Here is an 8568-nt window from a genome sequence, read left to right as displayed (position 1 = left end):
TCATTTGTCTCTGAGATCCCTTAGCCACTGGGCTATAGAGCCAGACACACCTTCACCGCTTGATCAGGGTGAATATATTCCCTTCTCTGGGCTCAAAGTCTCCATCTGTAAAATGGGTATAGCAGTAAGTGTCTGCCTCCCAGGGTCCACATGAAAGCCAAGTGCGGCCCTGTGAGGGAGAGCTTAGTGGGAGGTTGTCAACATCAGGCTTCGGTCAAACACCAGACAGAGAGAAGTGAGCCTTTTTCTCCCGGCAGACTTGAGTTGTGAGCCAGGGTGCACAATGTAGCCAAGAAACCATGGGCTGGATTCTTTTGTCTAAGAGAGCCAGATAAAATACAGGACGCCCAGTGACATTTGAATTTCAGAGAAATAATGAAATTCTTTTTTTGGTATAAATATGTCCCATGCAGTATTTGGGAAGTATACTAAAATTTATTGGTTGTGTATCTGAAACACAAATCTAACCAGGCATACTGTGTTTTTATGTGGTGATTCCAGCAATCCCTGGAGGAGGAAATGGCAACCCACTCCAGTGTTCTTGCCTAGCGAATCCCATGGAGAGAGGAGCCAGGCGGGCCGCAGTCTGTGGGATCGCAGAGTTGGACACAACTGAGTGACTAAGCACACACGCAGTCTGACAATCGAACTGTGGCCACAACCTGAATGACTGTACAGAACTGATCAGGAGGCCTTCCAGAATGCCGTCCATTCCAGTGGGCCCCGTGCGGGCTCTGGCATACTATAGGTGCTCAATGAGTGCTCCCTAGAGTTCCTCACTCACAACGTGTGTTAGCAGCTCAGTCATGTCCAACTCTTTGCGACCCCATGGACTGTAGCCTGCCAGGCTCCTCTGTCCCTAGGATTTTCCCAGGCAAGAATACTGGAGTGGGTAGCCATTCCCTCCTCCAGGGGATCGTCCCGACCCAGGGATCAAACCCCGGTCTCCTGCACTGCAGGCAGATTCTTCACCGTCTGAGCCACTGACCATAATAAGTGAAATAAAATTTCCTGCAGTTTCCGACTGGGATGATGAAAATATTCTGGAAATGGATAGTGATCATGGTTGCACAAGATTGTGTATCTACTTAAATCCACTGAACTGTACACCTAAAAAATGGTTCAAATGGTAAACTTGATGTCACATGTTTTACCATGATTTAAAAAAAGAAAGATAAAAAAACCCACCTTGCATTGTGTTAGGGGAAGCAGTGGGGTGTTGGGTTCAGAGTCTGGCTCCGCCTCCTTCCTGCTGTGTGACCTGGTGTATGTTGCTTAATGTCTCTGGGCCTGTTTCTTCATCCACGAACCAGAGTCGTGGACTATGTGCCTACGCAGGAGACTAAAGTAGATCGTTTACCTAACTTACCCTAACAACGCCAGACACACTGCAAAGCCCTGTTGTCAACCCCGCTGCTAATTATTAAGCTTGCATTTCCTGATGCTCGCTACTCATCAGGGGCACATTAACACACTGAATTAACCTCAGTCCTGCGAAGTGGGCATCTTTTTCATTCTGATTTGACAGGTGAGGAAACTGAAGCTGTGGGGGTTGGGCTCCCCAGCCAGTAAGTGGTAAATTTGAAGCCAGCCCTTTCACTCGGCCTAACCAAGCCAGAAACGACCTCTGCCTTCACTTCCCCCACCCCAATCCCAGAGGGCAAGAGACAGATGGAAGCAGGGCCAGGGGTGGGTGGGCCTGAGGGGAAGGTCTCTGACCCGGCCCGGGCTCCAAGGTCAGCATGAGCTGTTCCCTGCTTGCAATGTTTGCCCATCTCTGTCATCCAAGGCAGGAACAGGCTGAAGGTCGTTCAGGGTGGACCTCAGGGGTGGCTCAAAAAAACAATTGTGGGTGAAGGATGGGGGGCAGAGAGGTCACAAAGGGGGAATGGGGGATGGGAGCAGTGAGCCCTGAGATCTCAGCATGTGTGTCTGGGGACAGAGAGCATCTCTGAGCCTGAACCTCTGTATCCACAAGATCGTTAGTCCCACCGCCAGACTCCCAAACACTCTGTCCACTCCCGGGTCTCTGCTTCAATCCAGATTCCACTCCCCGTCCCATGAAATCCTACACTCCCTTCCCTTCAGTCACCCCTAACCTCTCACCTCCCTGGCTGCTCTGGGTTGTGGCAAGGAAGTCAGGGGTGGAAGAGAGGTTGGTATATCCCTTCCATCTCTACTTTCTGCCTTTGTCTGGAAGATCTCCATTCATTCATTTTATCATAAAAGTTGAGATATTTGAAAAAGAAAACACAGAACAAAAAACTTAGACAGTAAATATTCACATACCATAACAGTCACCCTTTTAGAGTGTACAATTCAGACTTCCCTGGTGGTCCAGTGGTGACGACTCTGCGCTTCCCTGCAGGGGACCCGGGTTTGATCCCTGTATGCAGTGTGGTGATGCCAAAAATAAATAAATAAATAAAGTGTGCAATTCAATGAGTTTTTGGTATATTCGCAAAGTTTGCAACAATCACCATTATCTCATTAGAGAACATTTCATCACCCAAAAGGAAACCCCACACCCTTCAGCCCTCACTCCTATCCCCTTCTCCCCAGGGCAGGGCAACTCTTTGTTGTTGTTCAGTTGCTCAGTCGTGTCCGACTCTTTGTGACCCCATGGACTGCAGCACACCAGGCTTCCCTGTCCCTCACCATCTCCCAGAGTTTGTTCAAACTCATGTCCTTTGAGTTGGTGATGCCTCCAACCATCTCATCCTGTGTCTCTGCAGGTTTCCCATTTCTGGACATTTCATATGAATGGAATCATAACATGAGGTCTCTTGTGGTGGCTCCTTTAATTGTTTTTCCCTGTTGCAGCGTGTCAGTGCTTTGTTCCTTTTTTTTTTTTTTTTTCTCTCCTGGATTTTTTTTTGTGTGTGTGTGGAATTTTAGCTCCCTGAGGAAGGATCAAACCCTGGCCCTCGGCAGTGAGGGCTTGGTGTCCTAACCTCTGGACCACCAGGGAATTCCCAGGGCTTTGTCCATTTTACGGCTGAATGATATTCCACTGTGTATGGATATACAAACACTATATGGATTTATTTACTCATTTATCAGTTAATAGGTATTTTTTGGCTGTTTTCCACTTTTTTGACTATTACGAATAAAAGTACTATTAAGAGGTGTGTACAAGTTTTTGTGTGAAACTGTTTGTAGACCTAGGAATGCAATTGCTGGGCCATGTGGTAACCTTGTTTAACTTTTTTTTTTTTCCTCTTCTGATTTTATTGAGGTAAACTGGACATACAGCACTGTCTAAGTTGTACGGCATAATGATTTGACTTACATACATCATGTAAAGATTACTAAACACCCACATTTCATATAGATACAAAATTAGAGAAATGCAAAGAAAAATTTCTTGTGAGGACAACTCTTAGGATTTGCTCTCATAATAACTTTCATATAATGTGTGTGCAATGTGTGCACGTGCGGTTGTGTCAGACTCTCTGCAACCCCGTGGCCGGTAGCCCACCGGCTCCTCTGTCCAGGGGATTTCCCACATGAGAGTAGGTTGCCATTTCCTTCTCCAGGGGATCTTCTCAAACCAGGGATCGAACCTGGATCTCTTGCACTGCAGGCAGAGTCTTTACTACTGAGCCGCCAAGGAAGCCCCCACATATACTGTACAACAGGGTTTTGTTTTTTTTTTAAAAAAAAACCTCTCACTTTTACCAAGGACCCACCAATGTGGGCCGAGATCTCACCAAAACCGTGAAGAAGGTGGCCCCTGGTCATCACCAAGAAGTCTACACCAGCCTGGGCAGCAACTTCCACACCAACAAGCGTGTAGGCCAGGAGATAGCCCTGATTCTGGCAGGAAGCTCAGCAACAAGACCAAAGGTTGTGTTGCACATCTGATGAAGTGGATTCAGAGAGGCCCGGTGAGGGGTGTCTCCATCCAGCCGCAGGAGAAGGCAGGAGAGGGGAGAGAGAGAGTTAAGTGCCTGAGGTCTCAGCCCTGGACTAGGAAATTGCTAAAGTAGATCCTGACGCTAAGAAAACCCTGAAGCTCTTGGAGTTTGGCAGTCTGTCCAAACTGCAGGTCACTCAGCAGCCTAGAGTTGGGACGAATTTAGAGCTATTTGAAGTTTTCTGCTGTGCTGAAATATTTTCATTAAACCTCGGACCAAAAAAAAAAAAATTCCCAAGGCGATTTTTTTAAAAATTGAAGTGTAGTTGATGTACAATAACTATTTACCTTTTGAGGAACTGCTAAACTGTTTTTCAAAGTGGCTTCATTCATCCTTTTTTCTACTCAGTATAAAAAAAGTTTTTTTTTTTTTAAATAGAAGTATGGTTGTTTACAATATGTTAGTTTTAGGTATGCAGCAAAGGGATTCAGTGTGTACTCATCTTTAAAAAAATATTTATGTATTTATTTACTAGGCTGCACCAGGTCTTAGTTGCGGCATGTGGAATCTAGTTCCCTGACCGGAGATTGAACCTGGGTCTTCTATATTGGGAGTGCAGAGTCCCAGCCACTGGGCCACTAGGGAAGTCCCCCTGTGTGTCTTCTGAGCCTTTAACGTGAAAGATTTCTGGGGATTTAGGAGAGTGCTTGCGAAATCATTTGATTGATTCCAAAATGCTAAATAAATAAACCAAGTTAAAAGTAATTTTTTTATGAAGTCGCTACAGGATATACCCATATACGAACTAGGGAAGACCAATGCAACTCTTCATAGGAATTCAATCTAATGAAGGATATGGGGGACTTCTCTGTTGGTACAGTAGTTAAGAATCTGCCTGCCAATGAAGGGGACACGGGTTCGATCCCTGGTCTGGGAAGATTCCACCTGTCTCGGAGCAGCTAAGCCCATGCGCTACAACTACTGAAGCCCGTGCACCCAGAGCCCATGCTCCGCAACAGGGGAAGCCATTGCAATGAGAAGCCCATACACCGCAAGAAAGAGTGGCCCCTGCCTGCTTCAATTAGAAAAGCCCACTCGCAGCAATGAAGACCCAGCATAACCAAAAATAAATACATTAAAACAAAAACTAAGGACATGTGCACATTTTAACATGCTGGATGTGATGCCAGTGAGGCTGGAGTCGGGTGTGTGTGCTTAATTGCAACTTATATGATAGGCAAGGTGACTTGGGAGAGGAAGTTAGAGTAGAACATAGCCCCTAGAAGCCCCACCTGGGTTCAAATCCCATCTCTATGCACTTTGGGCTTTGTGATGTCTAGCAAGTGACTTAAGCCTTCTGGGCCTCAGTTTCTTTCTCTTGTATAATAGGAGCAGTAACAGCATCTGCCTCAGGGGGGTTTTATAAAAATGATATATTACTTTAGTTTTTTTTTTTTTCTGATTTACCATATTTGTTTCACCAAATATTAAATCTTTGTACCACACCTAGTCCTGTGCCAGGCTATGCCTGGGTCCACAGTGGTGATGAAGCCCTGTCCCTGCCCCCAAGTCTTAGAGTTCAGTGGGGCATGGGACAGACCCATCCCCAGACAGTGATGACCCAGAGTGGACAGGGCTGGGATGGAGGTGCTTGACCCAACCTGGGAAGGCTTCCTGGAGGGCTTCAAGGAGGAAGGGACATCAAAGTTAAGACGTGGAGACTGGGGATTGTGTCAGTCTTTCCTTGTTTCTAGCCCATGCCCTCTTTCAAATCCCTCTTCGTTATCCATTCAAAATGTAGTAAGATCTACCACCTGCATGGTGATGAGTCAACCCATGAAAAATGAAGCTCATGATTACACAGGTCGTAGTGAGTCTTTGCCAGCCTGTGGACATATGTCCGCCTGCCCCTTGGGCTTGGGTTTTTTCACCATCCTCCAGGACCATCTCTACTGTATGGCTGGATAGGCATCAGGGAACCAGTCTCCCAAGTCTGAGCACATTGAGATCTGAGAACCAACTGTGTGACCACAGGGACTTTGCCACCTCCCAGTCTCTGAATCCGTACACCCCAGTCCTCCCTTGCCCTGGGAAGGATCCTTACGTGGCCTTCAGAGGAACTTCTCTGTGTTCGACGGTGCCAACGACTCGCTGTGTTGTCTTCATGACTTGACCAAACCGCGGTACTCCTCTGATGATGGAAAGGAATTTGATAGGACCTGGGGCCACCTGGGCTGGGGCTGGCAGTGCCCAGAAGAGGAGCAAGGGTACAAACATTTCCATAACGGGAGCCCTTTAGGATGAGATTCCAGGGATGGGAAAGGAGATCCTTGAATGTGGTTCTGGGTGTCATGGCATTAGAATGCAGCGGAGGGTACCAGAGCGACCAGATCGGGTTCACGATGCTGGTAATCGCCTTACTCTCAGCACTAGACTGGTTCCCCGCCCTTTCTAGGCGTGGTAAAAGCAAATCACCCAATCCCGAAGGAGCGAGAGTGATTGCGTCATCGGTTGCTAGTGCTCCCCTGGGCAGATTGCCATCCACTGGACCAGCCTTTAGAGAGCCCTGAGACCCGCCCTGGGCGGGTGGAGATGCGGGGACATTTGGTGGAGGATATGAGATCCAGGGCACAGAATGGGCCCCAGGGCTCTCAAGGGTCCTCTAAGCCTGTGCCTCAGGCCCGAGCTAGCTTCAGTCTTCCAAATCTCAAGTTCTCAGTGTCCCATTCCACTTTTACTGCCTCAAACCATGAAGAGAGCCACCAATAGGACCAAGGGCGACAGAACGAGTTTTGTGGTGGGGTGGGTCCGGAGGGGCACACTGAAGGTTCCTTCTGGGCACTGAGGACAGCACGGGGCCTTATTGATGCCGGGGGTGTGGAGGGGGAGGGGGTGGGGGTCAAGTTATTCTCCCTTCCCTTAAGCCCTCACCTGACCGACCATCTGCCTCCCTGTGCCCACCCACCTTCTCCACTTCCACCCCTCCTTGGTGGTGGTGGGATCAAGTAGGGCACAAGCCTGAAGCCTCAGGCCCAAAGCATTTTGTTGTTCAGCACCTGCGCCTCTAAATTTCCCTGACTGGTGGGCACCTCAAGCTGCTATAGTCCTTTCCCAACCCAGAGGACAGCCTTCCCCCTCTATCTCTGGTCATCTTCCCTCAGGGGTCTCTCCTCCCAGCCTTGGGTGGGCGGGGGCTGGGAGTGGATTCTCTCAGTAACACTCAATAACTCACTAACTTAGGACTTTCCTGGTGGTCCACTGGCTAAGACTCCACGCCCCTAGTGCGGGGGGCCTGGGTTCAATGCCTGGTCAGGGAACTAGATCCCACATGCTGCAACCAAAAGACCTGGCACAACCAAATAAACAAATAATTATTTAAAATACAGACAAACCCAACTCACTAAGTCAATTCACACTGTGTCCCCAGGCCATCTCTACCATCCCCTCTCCCTTCTTAGCCAGCCTCTTCAGCTAAAATGACTCTTCCTCCCAGAGTCTGGGGTCCTACAGTCTGCCGCCACACACCTGCCCCTTTATCACACCCAATGTCACTGTCAGACTAGCCTTCTTATTCCCCCATCTTTCTGCAACTGGGAGACTCCCCCAAACTTCCCTAGATGCTCCTCTGGGATTTTAATTTCATGGCTCCCAATGTTTTTTGGAAAGAAGTCTTTATTTTTTTGCCACGCATTGCAGGATCTTAGTTCCCAACCAGGGATTGCACCCAGGGCCATGGCAGTGAAAGTGCCGATCCTAACCGCTGGCCCTCCAGGGAATTCTCTGGAGAGAGGTCTCTTCAACCTGTCAAAGGTACAAAACCTCAGCTGCAAGACTCCCGACGTGTGCCCCTCCAAGAGATCCACCAGGAACTCCCTTCTGTCTATTCCCCCACTGTCCCAGCCTCCAGGGGCCCTGTAAACACTCCATCTGCCCTTATGCACCCTCTTGGCTACTCAGAAGACAAGCACCACCCCCTTCCCTTCCACTACATCAATCCCCCCGGGGCTCCCAGCCAAGGCGTCCCCCCTCTTCCGCCCAGCTGTCTTTGACTGCTAGTGAACCCTGGCAGCTGGAAGAGGGTGGCCCTGGCCCCAGACTCCAGGTTGGCTGGCCTCGTGCCCCGACACCCACGTGTCAGCCTTGAGGCGAAGTGGGGTAGTTGTGAAAGCAAGGCACAGACACTGCTGGGCAGGATTGCAACAGCCCTCCGGCCAGCTCTGTGCTGCCAGTCCCTGTCGGGGGAGTCCATCTGCTTCCTCTCTGAGCCCCCAGCGCTCCCCACACGTCCACCCAAATGCCCCTGCTCCCCACCCCATCCCGTGAACACCAAAGGACCACTGCAGTCTGCCTGCCTCGTCCTCACCTCGGCTATCCGAGTTTCTGTTTACACATGGCGCAACTGAGGCGCAGCCAAGAACATTCAGTGGCTCAGTGAGAGGCGAAGGGTCCTCCCCTTCTTTGTCTCTCATCCTTTTCCCCCCCTTCCCGGACTTCAGGCTGTCCCTCTGGATTCCTGCTGGGGTCAGCCTCCACCCCCACAGCACCCCCATCAGCCTCCTTGAGGGGAATGCTGTAGTGAGGCAGGACACCCTCTGTGCTTAGCTGGCTTCATTAGGGAGAATTCAAGATTCAGGTCTTCAAGTGGACAATATGGCTGATGCCCCTGCCCTCATTGACATCTGGGGAAACAGGCTCAGGGGGCTTGGCC

The sequence above is a fragment of the Ovis aries genome, chromosome 14, assembly GCF_016772045.2.
Source record: "Ovis aries strain OAR_USU_Benz2616 breed Rambouillet chromosome 14, ARS-UI_Ramb_v3.0, whole genome shotgun sequence".
NCBI lineage: Eukaryota > Metazoa > Chordata > Mammalia > Artiodactyla > Bovidae > Ovis > Ovis aries.
This window is presented reverse-complemented; position numbering follows the sequence as displayed.